Raw genomic sequence first — 24,777 nt, forward strand, 5'->3', positions numbered from 1 at the left:
GATCATCTGACTGGACTTGTCATCAAGTTTTCTTCTCAACTGATCTGGCACATGTCTATGTGTTATAGATCCAAACACCCTCAGATGACTCAAGCTAGGCTTGACACCAGACCAACATTCTTCTGGCGTGATTCCTTCTAGCTTCTTCGTCGGACATTTGTTCAGGATATATGTCGCAGTCGACACAGCTTCTCCCCATAATTCTTTGGGTAGATGCTTGTCTTTCGACATACTTCTAACCATATTCATAATGGTTCTATTCTTCCTTTCTGCGACTCCATTCTGCTATGGAGTGTAGGGTGGTACCACCTCATGCACAATCCTTTATTTCACACATAATGCATCGAAGTCTTTCGACACATATTCTCCACCACCATCAGTCCTCAAAATCTTAATCTTTCGACCGCTCTGTCTTTCGACCATAGATTTAAACTTGGCAAATATCTCGATCACTTCACTTTTCTTATGGATCAAGTAAGACCACAGTTTTCGACTGAAATCATCGATGAATGTAACAAAGTATTTGTTACCTCCAATCGAATCCACCTGGAAAGGGCCACATACATCAGAGTATATGACTTCAAGAATTTCCTTCGACCTGCTTCCTGCATCCTTACTGAAGTTGTTCTTATGCTGCTTCGCTTGCACGCATTCTTCACACACTTCGTTTGGAATATCGATTTCTGGTAATCCTGAAACCATATTTCTTCTCTTCAAATCTCTGATGTCTTTGAAATTGAGATGACCAAGTCTATAATGCCATGTCCATTCATCTCTGCTGGCTGTTGTTGCAAGGCACTTATGGTCCATCACATTAAGCTCAATCTTGAAGGTTCTATTCTGATACATTGGAGCCTTCAAGATCAACCTTCCATTTGAGTTGAGAACTCTCATCATCTTGTCTTTGATCGACACTTTATAGTTCTTTTCGACTAACTGCCCTATGCTGAGCAAATTACTCTTCATGCCTGGTATGTATAACACATTTGAAATTATTGACCTCTTGCCATCTTTCCTCATAATTAGAACATCACCAACACCTTCAGCTGCTAGAGTGTTGTCATTTGCAAATTTCACCATGTTCTTCATTGAGGGCTTTATGTTGACAAACCAGTCTTTCCTTCCAGACATGTGTGATGAGCATCCTGAGTCCAAGTACCACTGGTCCTCGTATCTCTCTTCTTCTCTTGTTGTAACCATCAACAACGTCTCTTCTTCTTCTTCTTCATGTTTCGCCAGCTTTGCATAAGTTTCTTGATTCTTCTGCTTTTCTGGACAATCACTAGAATAGTGACCATACCTTTGACAATTGTAACACTGAATGTGACTCTTGTATGGCTTTTGACCACCACCTCTTCCTCTACCTGCAACACCACCTCTTTGGTTGCCTTGGTTCCAGGGTTTTCTCTGATTCGACCAGTTTCCTTCTTGCTGATTTCGACCAGTCGAATTGTTGTAACCTCCTCTGCCTTTGTTGCCTTCCAGTTTCCTTTGCCTTTTCTTTCTTTTGTTGATTGAGCCTGCAAAGCGATATCACTCTTTGACTTTCCTGCAGCTCTTTCAGCCATTCTTTGTTCATGAGATTCAAGCGTCCCTTGAAGCTCTTCCTTTGTCAATTTTGACAAATCTTTCGACTCTTCTATGGCTACTACCACGTGGTCGAACTTTGGAGCGAACGACCTTAAGATCTTTCCAACAACAGATCTTGATGTCAACAGTTCTCCACATACCTTGATTTGATTCACTAGCTTCGTAACCTTCGTGAAAAAATAAGTTATGCTTTCATTGTCTTCCATTTGAAGAAATTCATGCGTTCTTTTGTGAGTTTGTAACCTCACCTTTTTCACCTTCTCCGCGCCTCCAAACGATTTCCCCAAAATTTCCCATGCTTCTTTCGCCGACTCTGCATCATTAACCTTTTCTAAGTTATTTGTATCAACATATTGATGGATTATAAAGAGAGATTTATAATCTTTCTTCTTCAATTCTTTATGTACGGCCTTTTCTTGATTTGTCACGGGTTCTGCAAACGTTTCTACTCCTTCCTTCACAAGATCCCAAAGATCTTGATAACAGAATACAACCTTTATCTGCTTGCACCAATTCTCATAATTGTTATTCTTGAGAATCGGAAGATTTGTTGGAAAATGTTCGTTTGGATGATTCGTTGCCATGGTGATTTTCTTCCCACGAATCGATTAAACTGGAGCTCTTGATACCAGATGTTGGAAATCCCCCAAAATCTATGGAGAATTTCAATCAATCTTGATGAACAAGATTGTAACTACCCACACAATAACAATGAAAAGAGAAGAATAATGGAGAAAGAAAGAAAGTAAAGAACGATGAAGGAGAAGAGTAACAAAATTCTGCAGAGTTTCTCTCTGCCCACAAACTGTGGAAAACTTGTTATTCACTTTGCAACTGCAAAATACTGTGAATACAATGTGTTGTGAATACTCTATTCACCTCTGTTACAAAATAAGGGTTACTCATTCTATTTATAGATTTAGGTTAACTTGGACCTCAAGTCAAAATCCAAAACTATAAAAGCCCAAAATAGCTAACACTACTCAATACACTGGATGGTTCGACACTTCCTTGCTTTGTCGAGCAACTTACTTCGACACAAGGAATTACAATTCAATAATATATATATATATATATATATATATATATATATATATATATATATATATATATATATATATATATATATATATATATATATATATATATATATATATATATATATAATTGTTTTAAATTTTAAAAAATTGATATAAAATAATTGTCCATTGTTTTGGTAGGTGCTTGCAAAAAAAGAAAGTTGTCCAATGCTTTGACAGAAGTGTATAAAAGTTTAGAGGGTCGGTCTAATGCATTGGAGGACCATTTGAAACATTTTTTTAAGTTATAGTTAAATTTAATTTAATTTTTAATTATAATAAATTTAATATTAATTATTTTAATTAATTATAATTGATTATAATGAATTATATGTTTTGATAACAAAATATATATTTTTTATAATTAAATAATTGAAGCTATAGTTAATTAATTAATAAAATAATAATAATAAATAAAATATTAATTAAAGCTATATTTATTTATTTATTTAATGAAAATAAAATGACAATAAACCTCCATTTAACCTTGATTTTGATCTGATCATTAAAAGTGGTGGTTACTACCACGAGAGCTTGTCCAACTCGTGTAGACCTTCTAAGATGTACCTGATTCTCATCAATATTTGATGGCTAAGTAGAAGGTCGCATGTCATTTTTATGATCCATGAAATCAGTGACCTTGTCATTAGTTAATTCCACCGCCGCACTGCCATAACTTAATATGATTCCTTCATGATTTCAGTTTGGTTGTGTAGTAGTTGACATTTAGCTATGGATGAAGGGGAAGCATGATTGTTGGTCTTGGGATGAATTGGGTGTAAATGTTTGTGACTAAAAAAAAGGGATTTGTGGTTGGGATGAATTAGGTGTAAATATTTGTGATTGAAAAAAAGGGATTTGTGGTTGGGGTGTTTGGAAGTTGTGTTCTTGAGGTGTGGGTTGTGTGAATGAGTATTAGTTATAGTGGATGGTACGTGGTGTTTCTGGTTGGGTGTATGATGTTGAGGGGGTAAAAATTGGGTTTTCTTGTTGGGTGCTGTAGGGAGTTGGGTAAAATGATGGGTATTATTGATGGTAGTGTTGGCTTGGGGTACAAGGTGGTTATGTTGGGTTGAAAGGTTGGGTGTTAAAGATAGGTTATTGGGTTTAAGTGTATGTGGATGGTCTGATGTGTTGGAAGTTTGAAGATGAGGGTTGGTTATGAGGGTCAAACAGTAATCTATTTTGTGATAAATACAAACTTGACACATATCTATACCAATTCAAGTATTCCCTACTCGGTTTAAATTATCTTGGCATGATATAGCCTTGTAAGACTGTATTCCAACAGTTTTTCCATTGATGACGCTCTTGTCTAAAATGGTCTTTCAAATTTATAAAATTCCATTGGTCGGTCGCTCAACTTGTGTGATACTCCTTCATGCATCTAGGAAGAACCCGTATGTCTTGTTGGAGTTTAACCTTTTTTTGAATGATGCATTTCAATAATTATGTAGATTAGAAGCATTGTTGAACTCCACGTGTCACTTTTAGTGTGATCCTCATATCCAAGTCCAATATAAGGCTTTCATACAAGTTGTTGAATAAATTTAAATGATTAGTCAAATAAATTATAAATAAACTTTAAATATTAGTAGTTTAGTCTTAAAGATGATAAATCATCTGCCTCAAAATAATCGAAAAACGTCTGATATCCAGGAACATAATGATGGAGTATTTTTTCGTAAATCATTCCATATGCAAACCATTTAAAAAGAAATAGTTATTCGAAAAATACACACAAAAAATATATTTAAAAAATAATTTATTTTAAACATACTTGGTCACATATGGAAATTGTAATGGATTGATATTGTTTGGTGACAGTCTCGGCATCTTGGACCATCCCCAAGCTTGAAGTAAGACTCCATAACCAGCAAAATTATGCATATTTGTTTAGCGCATCTACACAAGTTTCTATATACTCACGCTAAAGTTGCAACGCCCCAACTATATCTACTTATTTTATCTATGTCTTCTAATAATGGTAAAAATGGAATATGTATAGTGTTACCATTAGTATTAGGAAATAATAAGCTAGCAAAAAGCAATAAAAGATAAATTATAGTTTTTCTAAGTTTTTGTTTGACGGTGGAAAAATTCTCGTCTAATTACATATTGTTATGATGGATCTTGAGCCAAGTTATTTTAATAATTTGGCCTTTTCTATCTATGTCCTTCAATTCTACCCCCAATAATTCTTCAGCCCTAGTATATGTCACATTTGTGGGTCCAACAATAGTTCTTTGGCCTTTTCTATCGTTATAATGTGTTGTTTTTTGAATACAAAGATGTTTCACATTTAATATATATATATATATATATATATATATATATATATATATATATATATATATAACAAGAATCCAATTTTCACAAAACGAACAATAACACGTATAAAACACACACATTTATATATATATATATATATATATATATATATATATATATATATATATATATAAAACAAGAATCCAATTTTCACAAAACGAACAACAACACGTATAAAACAACAACACATACAACAGATAAAAACACTTGACACCATAGCATTTCTAAGAGATTACAAATATCAAAATAATATCATCTATTGCAGACATCATATCCCTGACATCAACGTCATCTTTAACTCGCATCCACATACGCTGGATATCATTGTTGTCTTTTACAACAAAAATGTACGAAACAAGTCTCTCAATACTTCTAATTCTTTCACCATCACTAATTTCTCCGTCTAACCAACGAATCAAGTTCCTCTCTAGTTTCTCCAAACTTTGTATGTTCCAAAAAAAACATCTTCATCGGAGGCTTGACTCTCGAATAAATAACATGTTCGTTGCAGTGATTCATGTTAGAACAAATTATCGATAAAAAGTTATAAGAAACCGAGAAGGGATGTGAAAAAAAGAATCACGTCACACCTCTATTTATATCGGATTTGTCACGTTTATCCGCCAAAACATTTGGCAAACTCATTATAGATAAATCAAATCAACCACCAAATGTAATGTCGGACATGTACTTATATAATAAAAAATATAAAGCAACTATCAATTGCAGTTCTGAGTATGTACTTAAATATAAAGTAATTGTCATAGATTTTGTAGTTTTTGGTTTGGTATTATCACATTGTCTTTTGATGCTACTTTGTGTTTGGTTATGTGTTCTTTGATTTCTTCACCGTGAAAGAGGGGGACATATCATATGGAACTATAATTACTTGGTCATCATTAAGGTTTCAATCATGTTCATCTTCAAAGATTGAGGCTTTTGACTCTTTACTGTATTTTTTAATTTGTTGTTGCTCATAATGTTGTATTTGGAAATCTGATGTTTGTTTTAGAAAATAGATGTTTGTTTTTATTGTTTAAATTTGTTACTCTGTGTGTGTTGATGTTAGATGTTAAGTTTAGAGTAAAAGTTTGCTACTAATTTTCTTAGTTACAAATGTCCAATTAAAAAGAGTTATTGAAAGAAATGAAAATGGACAAATTGGATTGGAAAGTGTCCTTAGTAGACAAAGATATTCTAATGATAAAAGTGGACTTTGTTATTCAAAATTTGACAATCCAAGTACTAGTAAAATCATCTTTGTTAAGGTAAATGACCAATCCAATAAAGAGAAAGTGAATAAAGTACAAAATGTTCATTATCATCCTAAGAAAATATTTGTTAGAAAACAATCTTATGTTCCTTGATATATAAGCAACTTTGTTCCTACATGTTTTTATTATGGTTTAATAGGTCACACACCTAATGCTTTTTAAGAAAGGAATTTTTGTGTTGCTAGTGGGAATTATGTATAGATCAATAAAGGAACTAATCATCAAGGACCCAAGGCACGTTGGATACCTAACAAATCTTAATTTGTTTTGTAGGTTTGCTTGAAAACCCCTCACTACTACAAATAACCCCATTTCACCTCGGATGCGAAGGAGATATAACCTCGGTTACACAGGCAAGGTAATGAAGGGCGACATGAAAATGTACCATTTTACCCCTCGATTTTTGAATAACCGAGGGGAAATGTGGCACTAGTCATGGGTTTGATCCCCAACAACTACATTTTTTGGATTTTCAAATTTGCGCTACTTTTTACCTAGGTTTTTAACAATAATCGATGGGTTAAGTCCTATTTACAAAATTTTATTTTTAACCTCTTTTTTTCGTTTTAATCTGTAAAACATCAAATTTTTTGATAAATTCTAAATCTTCTTCATCACCATCATCATTAACACCAATACCAACAACAAAAACAAAATCAATAGAATCCTTAAACATTAAATCTCAACAAAAACAACAAAAACAACAACAACAACAATAACAACAACAACCAAACCCATGGAATCTTTAGACATTAAATCTCAACAACAACAACAACAACAACAACCAAAACAACAACAACATATAAACAAAATCAATAGAACAACAACAACAACAAATTTACTTGATATTGTAGTTATATCAAGTAAAATGTTTAATATTGTTGTTGTTGTTTAATATTAAAATGTATGTCAGTACATAACTTTACTCTCACTTGGTTCTAATTTACAATCTTATTTAGATAATAAAAAATTAATATTTATTTTATTGTGTTGTGGTTATTTTTCACTTCATGTCCACTTGATAATTTTCTTTAACAGATTACATCATGGTGAAGATTTTTCACCTCGCTCAAAATAGTATCATAAAGAAACATACTTATGAGAGATTTGAACCTAAAATTTTTCACCTTAGACTTAAACTCATTAAAAATGATTAACTATATTCTTAATCAAGGTTCCTATAGTGCTACTAATTGGTGAAAAGTGTGTAAATGCTCTCCTTGTAATAAGATGACATTGTTTATGTTTGTCATAATTACATATACTGTGTTTTCATTTATCAGGTTCTACTTCCTCCAGTTAAATTAGTATGGAGGTTCCTCCAATTAAATTAGTATGGAGGATCCTAAATTCTACATTTGAAATAGATTGGGATGATTGCAAAATAATTGTCTCCTAATCCATAATCTAAACACATAAAAAGCGATTTTATGACACTTGTGGGATAAGTAATGAATGAGATTCTTTTGTACAAGATAGCTAAATAATGTTTTGGGATGTGAAGAATATCAATGTTTTGACTAGTATGCATGATGAAAGTTGTCTTGAGGTGAATACGACTTGTTCTTTTTGTATATTTGTGTATTTTAGAATGAAGATGTTTATTATAATTTATTATTGATGATGATGTATTGTTATTAGTTATAACGCTTAGAGACACATTGAATGATAAATGCAATGTTGTTATATCATTATTAACTAGTCTATTTTGTCAAGGTATTTTTCTTGAATTTTTTTTCAAATTAAGCATATTATAGTTGTCATTATTTTTTAAAAAAATAAAGTGATACTATTGTGGCGGTTAAAACCGACATTAGTTACCAAAAAAACCCGCCATTTTATTACAACTATAGGTGTGCCGCGTTCTTTTGAAAACCGCCATTTCATACTTAGCGGCAACCAAATATACTGTTTGGAAAACGCCATTTTGTAAATTGTGGCTTTTGAAACCGTCATAATATTCATATTTTGACCGCCACAATTTAGCTGTTTTTTTAGTGCTTTTTCATATCAATCTGATTTTAATGATTTCCAAATTTCATCTACCAATTATGGAAATTATTCACGATATTATATTCTTTCCAAAAGGTATAGTTAAAGTATAAATAGTTAGTGATTCGGATTTCCAAATTACTCATCTTCCTAACAATTCAAATATATAACTTTCTCAATTTTCATCTAAAGTGCTTTTAGTTAAAAACTTAAGTGAAACTTTATGCACAAATTTTTACAGCATCATTAAAGTTTTATTTTAAAAATTCTTACACTTAAGTATTATACATTGTAAGTTGTTTACTTGAAAGGGAAAATCAATTCTCATAATTGATACAAGTATGAATCTTCTTCATTACTTATTAGAAATTCAGAGTTATTTATTAAGTGTTATTTGTAATTGTGTTAGATAGTTAAGAGAGTTAAATTGATCGATTATAACATACCTTACATAATGAAATCTCTCACAGAGTGTGAGGGGACTTGAGTACTCTTGTTTGTAAAGAGAAATCAAGATATATCATTATGTTCTTTATTTTCTGCACTTATTTTTCAGCATCTTTACTTTTATATCAGTTATGAAGGTTGTTCCAAGGTATATTAATTTATCACTTTATTCTATCATTTTTCTCTATGCAAAATTAAAAATTATCATCTTCACCAATTTAGTGTATTAAATATGCATAGATATTGAATCAAAGTGGTTATTAATGATGAATCTAAATATGTAAAGTTTGTTCTTTTTTACTATGATGGAATGACACTGTTGAAGAAGTCATGTTATAAAATGTATGAAACTCAAGAAAAAGTAAGTTCTACTCTCATTATTTAATTTAGAAGGTAAATTCTTTAAATAGATTAGTTTTGTGAAAATAATGTATTGCGAACTTCACCCCTTTTAATACATCCTCTATGATAAATTTTGAGTAACTCAAGCATGTAATACATTCTATGTGATAAACATTACAAACTGAAATATAGGCTAAGAAGAATAAATCAACAACTAACATAAGACTATCCCTATTTCTAATATGCTTCATAATACATAGGCAAAAAGCATAATTAAACTATTAGACAAAGACAATACATTTACACACTTTAATCCACACAAAAACTTTGGTCTTTATAAGATGAGAATGATTAATATTGACCTAATTTTCAACATCAAATTAAATATTTTATACGATAACACCATCTACATTATTTGGGAGGGGTTATAAACTTCAACCAAGTTAATGGAACTTTATTATCTACATCATTATTAGCTTTGTTGTCTATATTGTTATTACATATATTCCTTGTTTAGAATATTTCATTCTTCATTAATTCATTATCTGAATTTAATATGAATTATTTATATTTGTGTTTTCCTTCAACTAGAGAGAACAACATTTAAAAATAATGTATCTTCTTCTTATGGTCTAATTAATATTTAAAACCAACAAATTAAAGTGGATCCACAAACTTCAAGATATGCAATGAAGAAAAGGAACACTATTATAATTTCTAATTTAACCATTACAAATTCTTATTTTATAGGTAATGAATTTTTATCTCTTTATATTCAAATTGTTAATAATAAAAAATGACCAAAAATATAATAGTTTTTATTCAAATTTTATTTAATTATAATTATTTATGTGTTATATTTCTTATTATAACTAGAATGATTATATATCATATGGAAATATTTTATCAACTAGTAACAAACTCGTGTATACGCACGGAGACAGTTTGATGACCTAATATGTCTGCGCACTCGCTTTAGTTTCTCAAATTGTAAGAAATAAAAGAAATTGAATAGGATTAAACTTTAAAAAGACCATGCATAATAATATACCATACTTATAGGTACATAATAAAGTATGAGTGTTGTTTTACAACTCAAAACAACCAAATAGCATAATAGTTTAAACACCATCAAAGATCCAAAAGATTAATTGTTTAGTACATTTAGTAGAGATTGAAAAATCGAAAAACTCATATTGACTTTCTTTCAAGTGATTTTTTAATTGCTTAGTCAATTTATTTTCTATTAACCTTTGGTTGGTTTTTAAGTATTTGTGGAGCAAAGTGGTGCAAAACACCTAGAGCCATATATTAGTAAAAGGCCCAAAGGAGACTGAAAAGAGACTCTTCAAAAGATCCTTAAGGGGAAATGTTTATCTCTTGGATAAATTTAAGAAAGAAAGAAGTATACTCCAGAATTTTATCTCGGTTTAGAAAGTTTCAAAGACTTTTGAGTTATGTTCGAGAAAGAATCAAGGGGGAGAAGTTCTCTAAACCTTACCTATTGTTGATCTCAATGCTAGATGCTACCTTCCATGTGGATAAGTAAGACCTTAGGTCCTATTTTTTTGTGCCTTATGTTTGACTATTCTTGTTCATCTCTTTATCAGGTAACTCGCTCCTAAGATAATAGGTAATCTATGTGCTTTATTTATTTTCTGCCTTTTTTATTATGATAAAGCGAGAGAAGTATATTCTTAGAAGGAGTAGAGTATACTATATGCTCATTTGAGGGGGGAGTTTAAACACTCCCTTTTTATCTACCTATTGTTTCATTTACCACTTCCCTGAGAGATGTGATGTCATTATCAAAAAGGGGAAGAATGTGAATCAATGTGCTTAAAGGTATAAAGTTGATGATCCTACTAAGAACCTTTCTAAATGTTTTGTTGACGACAACACCCAAAGATTGTTGAAGTTGGTGGTAATAACTTTACAATTCTCTAATGATGGTAACCAAAATTATAGATATCTCAAGCCTCATATGGCAGGAGATTCAAGATTCCATTGAAGTGTTTATGTAACTGATTTATGTGGCAAATAATCTTGAAAGCCTCGAAGTTGTGAAAGTGAGAAAGTGTGAAAGATCGTCTGGTCATGTTTGTCTGAGTGACCAGAGTTGGTAAAAGTATGAGAGTAACTCCTAAGATACTAAAGCAACACACATACACAAAATCTCTTTTGAACCTCTTCTTTATCTATCAAAACTCTTTAAAATATTTTCAAGTCTAAGCCAGTCGATTAGGAAACTATCATCTTCTTTTGAAGCATTTTTGAACTATCAAATCAGTTGGGACCTTAAGCCAATCAGTTGGAAGAAGCAAAATAAATTATATAATTTATTATGACAATGTGTTAATGATTGATTATGGCTCTTTATCTAAAATTTCCATAATTATAAAAACTAATCAATTATTTAGGTCATTCAATCGATTTGAATAATGACTAAATCGATTGGGCCAAAAAAATTGCCCATGGATCATTTCCTTTCTTAGATTTCTCTTCTCCTTTATACATGAGGCACCTCATCTCTCTATTTCACAAAAAAAAATCTTAAGCTCTCTCTCTCTCTCTCTCTCTCTCTCTCTCTCTCTCTCTCTCTCTCTCTCTCTCTCTCTCTCTCTCTCTCTCTCTATCTATCTATCTATCTATCTATCTATCTATCTATCTATCTATCTATCTATCTATCTCTCTCTCTCTCTCTCTCTCTCTCTCTCTTTCTCTCTCTCTCTCTCTCTCTCTCTCTCTCTCTGATTATTGACACAAGTTTTTGTTAAGTAATAAAAATTTAAATATAATTTTGAATTTTGAATACCACAATTCACCCCTCCCCCCCTCTTGTGCTTGAAGTAGTCACTTGCCCAACTAGTAGCACCAAAGTCTAAATCGTGTTAAATACTAATTATCCCAGAAGGAAAAATGACATCAAGTTATTCATTAAACAATCCCTCGTCCTTTAATGGATAAGGTTATATTTTGTTGAAAGAGAAAATGAAGTTTTTCATAGAAGGGGTGGATTATGGTATTTGGAAGGCTATGAAGAAAGGTTTGTTTGTTCCTACACACAAAGTTAATGGTGTTGCAGAAAACAAACCTGAAATGGATTAGACCAATGTTAATAAAGAAAATGTTCAATGTAATTTGAATGCGAAAGCTTTCATCACTAGCACTTTCAGTATTGATGAGTTTTTGTGATTTTCTCATTGAGAGAGTGCGAAGGAAATGTAGAATATCCTTCAAGTTACCCATGAAGGAACTAATGAGATAAAAAGGAAAAGTTTGGGCACATTAATTCACGGGTATGAACTTTTCAGAATAAAACCTAAAGAGACATAAATCAAATGCAAACACGATTTACTTATATCGTGAGTCATATGAGAACTCTTGGAAAAATATTTTCAAATGAGGAGCTAATTGTGAAAATTCTTAAATGCTTAAATTGTAGTGTGCAACCTAAAGTCACTGTAATTTGTGAAGCTAGGGATCTTGCAACTATGGACACACATACACTTTTTTGTAAGTTGCAGGAATATGAGATGGAGCTAGAGAGACTGTTGATGATGAAGAAGAAAAGATAAATAAGAAAGTATTACACTAAAATCCACAAGCATTAAGATATGGATCCAGAAGATAAAGAGTGTCAAAGTAAAAGTAATGAACTCATGGAATTCATGTTTCTAAAACTGAAGGAGTTCATAAAGCATGAAAAATAAACTCCAAGTCTCCAAGAGCAAAGTGAAGAAAACTCCATGTTCATTCATATATGTCATCAATGCGGAGAGAAAGATCACATCAAACAAAGTTGCCATTAAAACCAGAGAAGAAACCAAAATTAAATAAAGTTCAAGAAATCCCAAAGAAAAGAAAAGAGTGCATACATATAATGGGATAACGATGATATGGACCCCTCAGATAAGGTAGAATAAAACATTTGTCTTATGGTAAATCATCAAGAAGATGAGATCAATTATCACTTTTCCTATCAAGGTATATTTCGCTTTTGTATGAAGCTAACAAAAGAAACAAGTAGATTAGAAAAAATTATCTCTACCTCCAAAGACATTATCTCTTCCCTTGTATTAAAAAATAAAAACATGTTGAAAGAAATAGAAAACCTTACATAGAGAAAAAACGATCTAATTAACAATTCTTCCTCCTTTCACAAAGACTAAGATGAATCTATCAAGTGGGATCAATATAACATTGTGAAAAATAAGATTGATGATCTTCAAAACATACTTGATAAACTCACTAAAGGAAGAAACAACTTGAATCTTTTATTAGGAAACCAAAGAGAATCTTATAATAAGGCTGGTCTTGATTAAGAACCTAAGAAAAACAGTAAAATCTTTAGTAACATTTGCAATGCTAAGTCCCCTTCCCACTGAAGACCTTAAAATGCAACTAATATAATAAAGAATGTCATATTGTCATGTTCTGTTTTATTAAGAAAATCCATGTGAGCAAAGAAGGACATCCTCCTTCATACTTTTATAAAGAGAATTGTGAATATAAAATAAAAAGATAACTACTCATAATATTCACTCCACTAACATCAAAGAACCCAAAAAGATTTGGATACTAAAGGTAGAAAAGTCACATTGTGATGCATATTATGATATTGATAGTTGCACTTCAAATCACACAAACAAAGAAATAAATGTGTTCTATTGTTCCACTCCTACGAGAGAAGAAATCTCTTTGAATAAAAAAAATAAGACATAATCATTGAATTTTTATTTTTCGGTAATAATATTAGCCTTTAGTTGTTCTAATTGAATAAAGCTTTATTGCACAAGTTACTTAGTTTTAAGTAAGTTGTGTAACAAAGGTAATAGAGTATGTTCATTTTTTCTATATGCATGGTACTTAAAAACCTTAATGTAAAATATTTGTAAAACTTCATTTGAAAAAGACCATAACTATAGAAGGACTCATACATATTACCTTTGGAGAAATAACCCCTAGTAGGTAGAAGTATATGTTGTTAATTGTGCAGGTGTCCCTGAAAGAACACCTTTCGAAGATGATAATAAAAGGAAATAAAAATATTCAAAGACAAGAGGAAGCTAGATGTCCAAATTGAGAGACTCGAGTTTAAGAAGTCAACTTAGAGAATCAATGTCTATCTTTAGAATGGAGGACCATTAAGGACCATCCCATTCAGAATGTTAATGAAGATATTTCTAAGGTAATTGCATATCAACTCTCCCTTATCAAGGTATGTAACCTTATGGCTTTTGTTTCACAAATTGAGCCAAAGAAAATTGATGAAGCCATCGTCAAAGAACACAGGTATCTTTCTATGCAACAAAAGTTAAATTAATTTGAGAGAAATAACATATGGGAACCCATTCCTAAGCTAATTGAGTGGTTGGAACCTTAGTGGATCTTTAACAACAAACTTGATTTTTTGGAATTTTTTTGATAAATAAAATAAGGCACGTTGTGAAAGGTTACAATAAAAAGCAAATCATAAATTTATATTAAACTTATGCTTTAGTAGCTCGACTAGAAGCGACAAGGATGTTTCTAGATTTCTCGTGCATTATATTTTCATAAAATCATTCAAATGAATGTAAAGAGTGCATTATTGAATAATCACATCCATAAGGAAGTGTATGTTGATCATTCTTCCGATTTTACGCATGCTTTAAAAATGAAAGGGCTCTCTATGATATGAAACAAGCTTCTAGAGCTTTGTTTGATAATCTGAACAGTTTTATGCTTGAAAGCAAGTTTCTAAGAAGGAAGAATGATATAACATTTTTCAAATCCATTTCCTTCTTGTGCATGTTATTTTTGCATATTCGATGCTACTAACGGATCCTTATGCAAGGATGTTTATGATATGATGCAGATTAAAATTGAAAGATGAAAGAGTTATATATAATACCTTAGGTGTAGAAGAAAAAGTGGTTACCTGATGGCACTTGTCAATCGTGATGGATTTGAACAAGACGTTGATGGTGTATTTCATGAGGTTTTCTCAAGTTATCATGAGGTTTTAAAGTAGTACACTTAAGAGAGATTGAAAATTCGAAATATCAAATTCACTCTCTAGTAAGTGATTTATTAATTGCTTAGTAAATTTAGTTTCTACTAATAGGTGATCAACGTGTTTTATTTATTTTCCGACGTTTTTATTATGACAATGGAGGAGTATACTCTCAAGAAAAGTAGAGTATACTCTCTAATCATTTGAAGGGGAGTTTGAACACTACATTTTTATCTACTTATTGTTTCATTTTCCACCTACTTGAGAGATGAAATGTCATTATCAAAAAGGAGAAGAATGTGGATTTAGGTGCTTGCATGTATAAAGCATATGATCCTATTGAGAACCTTTCTAAATGCTTTAGTGACAACAACACCAATGATTGTTGAAGCCAGTGGTAATTGCTTTACAACTCTCTGATGATGGTAACCAAGCTTGAAGACATATCAAGGCTCATCAAGTAGGAAATTCAAGATTCTATTACAGTGTTTATATAATCAACGTATGTTGCAAAGAATTTGGAAATCCTTTGAGTTATGAAAGAGAGAAAGTGTGAAAGTTTGTTTGGTCGTGTCTGTATGAGTGACTATAGTTTTGTAAAAGCACGAGAGTAACTCTTAAAATACTAAGGCAAATCTCTCTCTCTCTCTCTCTCTCTCTTTCTCTTTTTGTGTGTGTGTGTGTGTCACACACACACATATATACACTTTCTCTCTCTCTCTCTCTCTCTCTCTCTCTCTCTCTCTCTCTCTCTCTCTCTGCATATCTATCTATCTATCTATCTATCTATCTATCTATCTCTTTCTCTTCTATCTCTCTCTCTCTCTCTCTCTCTCTCTCTCTCACACACACACACACACACACACACATACACACATATGCGCACACTCATACACACACTATCTATCTCCCACACGCATACTCTCTCTCTCTCTCATTCTCTTCTCTCTCTCTCTCTCTCTCTCTCTCTCTCTCACACACACACACACACACACACACACACACACACACTTAAAATCTCTTTTGAACCTTTTTTAACTATCAAAACTCTTAAAAATATTTTCAATGACCCAGTCGATTCGAAAAGTGTCAACTTCTTTTGAAGCATTTTTGGGAAATCGCATTGGTGTAGTGTTGTTGTTATTACTGTCAAAAGTGTCTTATTCTTGGGAAATTGAGATTGGTTTTTGAGATTAACCAGTCATAAAATCTCTGTTTGGTTCTTGAAATCATCCTAAAAAATCTCTAACCGATTTGTTAGCTCAGTATGGATAAAAGCTTCCTGTTTGGTTGGGGATAAGCCATTGTAAAATCTCTAGATTCAATTGTATTGAAGGTTTGTGGAAATAACTTGTAAGAGCTCAACTTCATAGTAAAAATCACTAGTGCAGACAGGAGTAGGCCAATGTTCGATCGAACTTTGATAAATCACTGATGTCATCTCTCTCAACCCTTATCTCTTAATATATGATATTTACTTTAATGTGTTTTATTTTCCATTGTTTATTTTACTTTGATTAGTGACACAAGTTATTGTTAAGTAATAAAACTTAAAATTTAATTGTGAATTTTGAATACAATAATTCACTTTCTCTCTTGTGTTTGAAGTCATTTGTCTAACATATTTATCCTTTTGATATACTTAAATAAATATTTGAAAAGGCTAAGGTATGCTTATCTTTTACTAATTCCATATGAATGTTCCATTTTAGAGTGTGTAAATATTGGACAATGTTGAATTTGATGTTGATACTGCAATGCAATTTTATGGTATGAAGAAAGATCATAAAAGACAAGCAGAGTCGGATAGGCAGGCCCGGCCCTGTGCCTGTGCAACTGGTGCCACAGCACAAGGCCTCAAATGTCCATGGGGCCTCAAAATAAAAATATATATAGTATAGGATTTGGGATGATGCTATTATTCTTGGTATTATGTATCTTGTGCTCCACCAATACAATAAAAATATATATAGTATAGTACAGGATTCGGGACGATGCTATTATTCTTGGTATTATGTATCTTGTGCTCCACCAATACTGTTATATATTGCTACTTTTGCGTCTCCATGTTGAATGAATAATGATAATTTAATACATAAACTAACACTACATTGTATAGTATATAATTGATTTAATTTTTTAATATGTCATTACTACTTTAAAATACGTGTTTAAGTATAACAGCATAACATTCAATTATACAATAGAATAGTAGTAGTATTTACTATTTGGTGTCATTGAATTAATATCAATTTTATATTAATGGTTCATATGTTGAATTCTCCAAATTTAAAATTTACTAAGGTATGAATGATCTTTTGATGTAACACAAAGTTAAGTTGTATATTGATTGTCTTGTAATTTTTAAGAAAGATATTTCTTAATTATGAACTCTTAAATAAATATTATACGGTTTATCAACTTATTTTATATATTATAAATTATAATATGAGTTTAATCAATATGCATCGATAGTGTAAAATTGTTTTACATTGTTATTTAATAGAATATATTATTTTGTCATATCATACAAATAATTTAAATTTTTCAAATTGATTTGATGAATATATGATCGTCTTTTGTTAACACTGTCAGTGAATCATCTATTTTCTCTTATAATATATTCTATCAATATAAATATTATAGTAGTTTCGGTAAGATTTGTTTAAACGGATAAATATTAATATCTCTTCATTCAAATTTAAATATTTGTTATTCATTTATTTTTTTATAATGTTATATTGTCATTATAATTACGCACTAAAAATATTATTATATTAATAATATTTATTCTTCTTAATCAAAAAATTAAAATAAATTATAATTTATTTTATTAATGACCTATTATTAAAATTAGAACGGGCCTCTAATTTATTTGGACCGGCCCTACTGATAGGTATATTTTTTATTATGTTATTAAAAAGGAAAAATTGATATTCCATTTCTGAAGATACCACCAAAATTGCTTCTCTCACTATTTGTGAAAAACATCATATATGAACAAACATTTCACTAATCACATTATAGTCTGTAACAACATGTTCTAATTTACCTCAATTGGTGTGAAGGTTCAAAACTCAATCAATGATGGAGGTGGTCCTCCTCAAATTCATTCTTAGTGGTCAAAATTATCATCGAATTGGGAGTTTATAGCCAAAAGATAGTTCCAACCCGAATTTTGCTCAACTAAATATTGATGATCCTGAAAATAAATTAGAAAATATAATGGGTCATTTGAGGTATGTATTCTATTAACTATTTTAATATCTATTTCAATTCATAAATTTTCATTATTTATTCATTACAATCTTATAGTTTATTGAATTATGTATTTTCTCATAAAATATTTGTTCAAAATATAAATAAAGGTCCTGATTGAGCTACAATTGAGATTGGAAAAATTATTTAATCTTTTGGAAAAAACATGATGTTGATGAGATCAAACAATACTATGACTACAAATCTATCACCGTGTGAGGTTGTTTGGAGTTTATTTGCTTTTTTAATATTCATGAAAGGTGGTCATATGTGGTTAACTTACATTTATCTTGAAAATGGATAATCAGTTGCATTTGATGATAAATACCCAATTGATAGTGTTGTTAATTAATTAAAATATGCTCAGGAAATGTTCTTGGCTTGGTTTGAGGGTGATAAAACTTTTATAGTGGGAAGAGATCTCAGTTATGCTGAATTTCCATCCATGTTTGTTTATTTCTTACAATAAAAGAGGTGGCAGCCAAGGAAACAAGGATTATCTATTGGGAGACTTACCTATATACTTGGAACAGGTGAATTATACTATAGGAGGATATTGCTAACAAGTGGTTGTACAGGCTATAAAATTATAAATACTATTGATGGTTATACCCACACTAATTTTTAAGATGTGTGTTACGCTTTGGGATTATTGGAAGATAATAAAAAAAATACATTGATGCAATTATCAAAGCAAGTGAGTTGTCTTCTGTAAATCAATTAAGGAAATTATTTGTTACTTTGTTTTAATAAATACAATTTCAAAACCAGATATGTGTGCAACATGTAAGACTCCAATTTTGACTTCTAAGATCCTTCATGTCATCTCATTATTTGCATTGGCTTTGAGATCACACATTCACATCCTCCTCACCCCTCATTCATTGGGTTTGCATTGGGAGAGATCACCAAAAATTTGTGATTGTATCATACTTTGTTTTTCTTTGTTTACTAACCAAAATACCAAAAATATGTCTAGTGTAGTGTTATTTCTTTTGGAGGTAGTGTGTGCATCCACTTATGCCTCATCAAGCTCACATCTAAGGCTTGAGACCCTCGGTGCAAGAGATCAATCAAAGAAAGGTTCACATTGGTTTCAAGCATCATATATGGATCCCCATGTTCTTTATTTGTCATTTTGATCAAGAATTCATCAAGAGATTGAAGTTTGTTTGTCATGGAAACCCTAATTCATCTAGGTATCTTGTGTGCCTTCCTCAACAAGTTTCTTCAACATTTGATCAAATATTATCAAGGAATGCACCATTGTACTTCATCTTATACATATATGATCCTCCATGAGCTTCTAAGAGCAAAGGAACTTCAGGTTTGCAAGTTGGTTCAAGGAGTTTGACTAGAAAAGTCAACTAGTCAAATCTAGGGTTCCCTAGACTCTATCTCCTACAATTTTTGTCATATGAAAATGATTCCAAAAGAAAAGTTACTATTTATGACATTACAAACAAATTTCATGTTTGCATAAAGAGCTAATTTTGCTTGGAAAGTCATTTTTATGGTGAGAGATTATAGGTCATTTTGTTTGTGCTCTAGATAGAAGGTCAACTTCCAAGAACCATAACTTCCTCAATTATTATGATATGAATAAGATCCAAGTTTCATGAACAATTTCAAGATGTCTTATTCAACTTTTCTTCTTTGATAAAGGTCAAATTCCACTTACAATGGCATGTACTAAGAGAAAACATTACAGGTCATTTTGGGTCATCACCGTTGAACAAGCAATTTTCCTCAACTTCTAAAATCCATAACTCCGTCATGCAAGTTGCAAATGGTGTCAAATTTGTGACCAAATTTAAAATCATTGAAAGAGATACAACTTTGAAGAAGGAACCAAAGTCATTTGAAGCTCATAGGGAAAGTTATTCACGGTGGAAAAAATGGTCATTTGACTTTTAACTTAGAAAATTTTCAAATATGTTTGGTTCCTCCAACTTCCACACCAAAATTCATCATGATCCAAGCTCCAAATGGAAAAAATTCCAACATAAAAGTTGTTCCCCTTCATGTTATCTTTCCAAAGAGTCTAAGATCATTGCATTTGGATCGAAATTGAGGGATTTGCACATAGTTATTTTGAATGACCCTATTTGAAAACTATTGAACTCAATTTTCAACCAACATTGCATGGCTTCATGAAGTGATCTCAGCATCATTTGTAAACGAATTTAGACTTATTGCAATCATTATTTGGGCCTAAATGCATGCCCATAAATGCAAGTTGCTAAATTTGGCCAATTTTTTAAATGGTGTGAAAATGAATTCACAGGCCTATATATACATGTGCATTGCCTCATAATTGCATGACCCTTGCCCAAGCTTTGATCTGCAAACCCCTAACCTCCACTGACAGAATATCTTGAAGGTTTCAATTGAAATCGATTTTTAGTTCTCTTTCTGTTTTTGAACTAAAACTCCAAGGACTCAAAGCCTTTTGTGTCCCAATCATCTCCTGCAAGCAAGAGGAAGCAAGGCCAACATCATTTGCATTGAGATCTAGCTCAGAATTCTCCACCCGAAGGTGAACTTTCAGAAACTTCAAGTCTTCAATTCTCTCTCTATTCTCCATAATTTTACTTGATCTATGGTTGGCTGAAGTCCTACCAATGTAGGCAACAAGATTGAGTTGTTTTGGGTTCAAATTGAAGCAACTCAATTTGCATACCTCATTTTTCAATTCCACATATCTTTCTATATAGTGAGAATTGGAAGAAATGGAGGTCAGATTCGTGTTCCTCGTGATTTTCTCTTTAAAACCATGTGTGTATATTCCATTTTTGTGAAACTTTTGGTTGGACCAGTCCGGTGAAGGTCACCGAAGAAGAAGACCAGAGCTAGGGCTCCGGTGGTGCGCTTGAATGATCCAGGTCATCTAATTTCGTCCATACCTTCTAATCTTGGCCCTTGGTTCTGATTACCATGTTTGTTGTGCATTGACTTTGGTCCACAATAGGCCTCATGCGTGTGGCTATCAGATCTGCCACCTCAATTAATGAAGGAGATCTGATGATCCTCCTTTTTTCTGATTTAATTGATTTTCATTTTAAGATTTTAAATACGTCTTTCTTATTAAATTCATAATAATTTCAATTTTAATCCAAAAATTATGGGACTTTCACAAAAAATCTTTAAATAATTTCATCTTCCATATTTTGAATTAAAATCATTTTTTGGACTGGATTTGATAATTTTTGTGAATTTAATAGTTTTTGACTTGTTTTTAATTAATTTTAAATACTTTTGACTTTCCAAAAATTCTCAAAAATTTTGTCTAAGGTCCTTTGGCCTTGTTTGACCTAGGATAAATCCCTTGGCCATTTATTTGGTGATTTGAAGGGATTTGAGGTTTCCTCTTTTAAAATGCATTTTTATTCATTTAAAAATTGATTTTAATTTGATTAATTGTTTGAATATTATTTTGAGCTATTTGATTGATCTTGTGATGTTGCATCTTCTGTTTTTCCTTGATCATGGTTGATTTCAACTTCTATTTGATCAATACTATTGGATTTAGGGGGTTGATGAAGTGTAAACTTCATCCCTCAACATGAATGGATAGTATTGATCAGATGGAATTGCTCCCTTGATCAATTTAGCTTTCCATTTCCATTTCTCTTCATCTTAATATCCTTCTTCCCTTATCCATCATTGACCAATGATTTCTCAACAAATCAAAACGCTAGTTGATTCATCAATAAGCTTGTGTCAGATGAATCAACATGAGCTTGATTGAGATAGGTTCATCCCATTTTATTTTTGTGTGTGGTATGTTTTAGAAGCTTAGTTCATTATACCATGTCTCTAGCATGCATTAACACCAATATCTTTATTGCCCCGACCTCAGATAGTTGTGACTTATACATAAGTCCAATTGCAATTGCTTAACATATAGCTAAATTTTGACCCAAAGGCATAGCATTTTTGTAAGTGAGATTGTAAGTATCCCATTCCTCATGGCATTGTGTGAATATTTAACCTATTTTCCATTTGTGAGAGCTAGTGACATACTTGTTGATTTATCCAAGTTGGATCCCTTCTCATGGATCATGTCTTGGTTCATATCTTCATGCTTGTGAGTGGATGGTTGAGTGTTCTCCAAAGAATGTACTAAACAATTTTTCTTCTTCCATTAACATTTCACTAACATTCCTTTGTATTGAATTTATTTTTTCATGTAATTTACTTTAATGAAATTAAATATTATTCACTTTATCATTCATTACCATTTACATTTCATGCAACTTGTTTATGTTTCAGTCATTTTCACTTTGCTCACTTGAGCCATATTTCGTGCTTGTATCATATTGCGTGCTTGTGATTTTATTCTGTTTGTGGTATTAGGACTTTAAATTACCTAATAACAACAAAAACCATAAAAAAATATATTGGTGGATTGTCTAAAACCCCAATTTTGGCCCTAAGATCCCTTATGACATCTCATCATATGCATTGACTTTGGGATCACACCTTGGCATCCTCCTTACCCCTTATTCATTGAGTTTGCATTGAGAGAGGTAACCAAGCATATTTGATTGTATCATACTTTGTTTTTCATTATTTACTAACCAAAATGCCAAAAATATGTCTATGTATAGTTTGTTACTTTTGTAGGTAGTGTGTGTGTTCACCCATGCTCCATCAAGCTCATATCTAGGGTTTAAGACCCTCAATGCAAGGAGACTAATCAAGAGATGGTTCACATTTACTCTATACATCATATATGTATCCCCACGGTCTTCACATATCATTTTGATCAAGAATTCATCAAGAGTTTGAAGCTTGTTTGCCTTGGAAACCCTAATTCATCTAGGTATCTTGTGTGACTTCCTAAACAATTTTCTTCAACATTTGATAAAATATTTCAAGGGATAATTCATATTACATCATCTTACAGATATATGATCCTCCATGAGTTCTAAATATGAAGATAACTTCAAGTTTTCAAGATGGTTCATGGTGGTTGACCAGAGAAAGTCAACATATTAAAACTGGGATTCCCTAGACTCTATCTCCTACAATTTTGTCATATGAAAATGATTCCAAGATCAACATTACTCCTTATGACATTCCAAACAACTTTCATGTTGAAGTAAATAGCTAGTTTTTCTTGAAAAGTTATTTTTTATGGTGAACAATTATAGGTCATTTTATCTAAACCCTAGTTAGGAGGTCAACTTCCAAGGACCATAACTTGCTAAATTTTTATGAGATGAAAGCTATTCAAGTTCATGATCAAATTCAAGATGTCCTTTTTAACTTTGATTTTTGGAAGAAGTACAAATTAAACTTGCAAATGCATGTGCCAAGAGGAAACTTTATAGGTCATTTTGGGCCATTACCATTGAACAAGTGATTTTCCTCAACTTCTAAAATGCATAACTTCTTCATCCCAAACCCAAATGAGGTAAAATTTGTGACCAAATTTAATAGGTTTGAAAGAAATACAACTGTGATGAAGGAACGTTTCCATTTTGAAGTCCATAGCAAAAGTTATTCAAGGTGGAAGAAGTGAACATTTGACTTGGTACTTAGAAAATTTTCAAATATGTTTGATTTTCCAAAATTCCACCTCAAAATTCATCATGATCCAAGCTTCAAAAGGAAAATTGTTCAACATGAAATTTGTTCCCCTTGATCTCACCTTTCCAAAAAGTCTAAGATCATCTCATTTGGTCAAAGAATGAAAGACTTGTGCATGGGTTCTTTTCAAAGGACCATTTGGATGGATTTCACCTTCACATTTCAAATTCAAATGCATGGCCACATGACATGATTTCAAATTCAAATGCATGGCCACATTTTTGGGCCTGAATACATCACTTAATGGGCCTATCACACACCCATGCAAGTATGCAATGGAAATTGCTAAATTTGGCAAAATTTAGAAGTGTGTGGAAATGAATCACATTGGCTATAAATACAACCCTCATGGCTCAGAATTGAGGACCTCATGCCCAAGCTTTGAACTTGCAATCCAAACCCTCACCATTAAAGGATAATCTTGAAGGTTTTCATTTGAAAATCGAGCTTCAAATCTCATTCTGTCTTGAGATTGAAACTCCAAGAGTTCAAGCTTTTCCTTGCCTCCATTCATCTCCTGCAAGCTTCTGAAGTCAAGCCAATCTTCCTTGAGCACTTGGTTGTATGCCATCCCCAGGGAATTGAATATATTTCAGTTAGGATTTATATCCTCGATGATTTATTTTCATCCCTAGCAGGATTTTCAGTTGGTGTTCCCATCTTGTTGAGATTAGTCGAGTATCTAGTTATGATGTTTGGGTCTTCCTGTTTGTATCCTTTGTGCTCATTTGTCAGCATAATTATATACATATTCATGCATACACATGCATAAAACATAACATCAGATATTTCATTATGCATTTTATGCCATTGACCTTTTTATCTTATCCCCTACTTTGGTGATATCATTTCCCCGTGTAGATTGGGT

At 31.8% G+C, this 24,777-nt stretch overlaps 1 long non-coding RNA gene across 1 annotated transcript; it reads left to right on the plus strand.

The window, feature by feature from the left end:
- The first annotated feature begins 18,023 nt into the window (after window positions 1-18,023).
- LOC127122035 (uncharacterized) lies at window positions 18,024-20,605 on the plus strand. The gene is made up of 2 exons (XR_007803504.1): window positions 18,024-18,292; window positions 18,679-20,605. It is a non-coding gene; the product is annotated as an uncharacterized LOC127122035 (long non-coding RNA).
- Window positions 20,606-24,777: the final 4,172 nt, after the last annotated feature.

Source organism: Lathyrus oleraceus, chromosome 1 (genome assembly GCF_024323335.1).
Source record: "Lathyrus oleraceus cultivar Zhongwan6 chromosome 1, CAAS_Psat_ZW6_1.0, whole genome shotgun sequence".
NCBI lineage: Eukaryota > Viridiplantae > Streptophyta > Magnoliopsida > Fabales > Fabaceae > Lathyrus > Lathyrus oleraceus.